Consider the following 3,276-nt stretch of genomic DNA (forward strand, 5'->3'; position numbering starts at 1 on the left):
AATCTGTTAGACACACACACACACACACACACACACACACACACACACACACACACACACACACACACACACACACACACACACACACACACACACACACACACACACACACACACACACACACACACACACACACACACACACACACACACACACACACACACACATATATCTATGTAATATCCCTAGACTATAAGGGGTTCTTTGCATATTGTAATATGTACATGTATATACTGGCCTAGGTCCAAGAAATACAAGTTGCTATTCCTAACATGGTATTAGAGCTAGGGATTTTTGGACACCCACCTGCCATCTCTTCTGTCGGCTTTCTGTATGTGTTCCCCACCTCATGCCATCGGCTCCTTGCCCCCTACAATGTTGGCTTCATGCCCCCTCGCAATTCATCTGTTCACGCGCGTACCTCATTGGCTTGTCGTCGCCTCGGTTAGATCCGTGTCCGCCCGACTAGATCTCCCGTCCTGGCCACATGCTGCAAACGCTGGCTACCACCATCCGCACCTGCCGGATCTACCTCGAACACCGTATGTGCATGCCTGCTCTGACTCCGTCACCGGACCGGCCTGCCTTGCCCATCTTCAATCCATGCACCCTGCCCCTGTCTGCTCTCCGTTGACTCCTTCTCCGCCACATGGGCCGCCCCACCATGCTCTAGCTGCATCGATATGCTCCAGCCACCTACTCTGGCTACCTCACCGCAGGCCTAACTATCGGGTCCTCTCCCATGCGCACGAGTCGACTCCCATCGAAGTACCCATCCAGTCGACTTCATCTTCCGAGTGTTTTAGGTCTAGAAAAAAAGTGAAAAAGAAAAAAAGCTTTTTTTTGCAGCAATTGTCGCTTTCGTTGCACTCTCGCCGTCGACCGTCGCTTCACTTTTGCACTCTCGTCGTTGCTTGTTGCTACTTGTATGCACTCTCGCTGTTGCTCGCCACTACCTTTGCGCCCTTGTCGTCGACCACCACTCCCCTTTGCGCTCTCGCTGTTGTTCGACACTTCTTCAGGATGTCATCGAGCACCATTTCAGTTGCTCGGTGCTTAGTGATTTTTTTATGGTGCCAACTACCGGGACTTCATGCAGTATATGCACATTCACATATGTAGGCTTCATCTTTGGGGTGTTCTCTGTGGCGATGTTCCTTATCCACCTTCCCTTGAGCTTCCGACGGATCCCGTGCAACCATCTGTCAACAAGGGAGACAAAGCATCTACTGAAGCCGCCACATCTGGCTATGATACAACTGTCTCTGCCTATCAGGAAGCTTTGGAGCAATACTGTGATCGGTTATCTGACTGTGCTTAGTGGATGGATAATGATGCTCATGCAACGTCTATTCTGGTTGCTAGTGTGGAATCCAGGATTTCTTCTGAGATTGTTGGTTTCTCTACTACCTTTTAGATGTGGACTCATCTTTGTCAGACCTATGAGCCTTCTAGGGATGCTTTATATCTATCTGTTGTTCATCAAGAGTAGTCTCTTTAGCAGGTTAATACCACAATTGATATGTTCTATGCTCATATGTCTGTTGGGTGGCATCAGTTCGACACTCTTTGTGTTGCTAGTTGCCACTCTTGTCAGTGCTGCTTGGATCTGCATGCTGAATGTGGTTTTAGACGCCTCTACAAGTTTCTGACTCGCCTTCATCTGGAGTTTAAGCAGCGTCGGGCCTAGCTACTCGCATGACATCCCCATGTCACGTTTGTGGAGGTTCTTACCACTAGCTCAGAACAGGTTATTACAGACAGATTTTAACCCATATCACAGATGGTTATATGTGCCATCAATACAAAAGTGTATGTGATATCGACCATATTACAAACAGTTTCAGAACCGTCTACAATACACTTACACACAGACATAGTTTGTAGATAACCATCTGTGCGTAGTAAGAGTCACATATGGTGTTTGTTTAAACTCGTCTATCAGTACCAAGAGTTACAAGTGATGTTTGTTCAATCCCGTCTGTGACTACTAAGAGTCACATACGGGTTTTTTTAAAACCCATCTGTGTTAATTATCATAGACGAATTTTTCTAAAATCAGTCTATGTGTCCCTTTCCCAAATTAAACACATTGACACATTGTTCACAACATCGATCACACATTGTTCAGAAAACTAAACACATGCATTTACATATCACAAAGGTTAAGAACATCGTACATTGTTCAGAAACATAAACCTAACTAGCTATACATCATTATTGGTCGATCAACACTGTATTAGAAAAGGATGAAATGATTGACATTATGGCGACGCTGTCTTCCAAAAAGACGAAAAGTGATCTACAAACTTGGGTCGATAGACGCCATCTTTCAAAAAGATGAGATGATAGACATCATCTCATCCTCTTGCGTTTTAGCATAATGTCAACCCAAGAATCATCTTCAATTAGCATCTCGCAGTCATCCGGAACTAGCTGCACCTTGACAATCTCACACATCAATCAGAACCAGACTGCATTGCTACCAAACAGCCAGCCAACAAGAAATGGGCATACAAGCCTATCTTGTAGTTGACAAAAATGTCTCCATTCTGATGAATACCAATGGAGAAATTTCCATCTAGTGTAACCAAATTGAGAACACGGTTGACGGCGTACACAGGGTCACCAGAGGGGGCCTTCATAGCAGTGAAGAAGACGAACTCCACCGAGCCGAAGTCAACGCCAAGTATCCGCGCCGTCGAAGCAGCCATAGGGACAACCCCATCCTGCCACCTCCAGATTGACGTGAATTGCGTCATTGTAGATCTACAACAGAAACAAGGTTGTGCCATCAGTTGTACAGATCAAAGCAATAAAAACATTAGTGCAATGAAAGGAACCACATGATACTCACCTCGGTGTAGTGAAAGGGATTCGACCCCAGTGAGATCTAGCTTCTCCGATGCGAATAGCAAGTAAGGACGCAGAACACTCCTTGCTTCTAATACAGTGGAATACTTGGATATGGTGAGTGAGGAAGAAGAATACTCCTCATCACTTTATTTTGAGGAGAAACGAGGGGTTGTGTGTGTGAAGCCAAAAGAGCCTTGGGAGAAGGGTGATTTGTGTGTTGGAAACCAAAAGAGCTAGGGGAGATGGGCGATCAAATTTGAAAACGTTCATGGGTCTTTAAATACAGGCAGGTCTTTACAAAATAGATCTGTGTCTACCGACTAGATACAGACGGATCTTACAAGAAATCATCTATGACAATGTCATAGATAGATTTTTCTAAAAGTTGTCTGTGTCTGTATGATAGAAGCAAATGGATTT

This window comes from Phragmites australis, chromosome 1 (genome assembly GCF_958298935.1).
Source record: "Phragmites australis chromosome 1, lpPhrAust1.1, whole genome shotgun sequence".
Taxonomy (NCBI): domain Eukaryota; kingdom Viridiplantae; phylum Streptophyta; class Magnoliopsida; order Poales; family Poaceae; genus Phragmites; species Phragmites australis.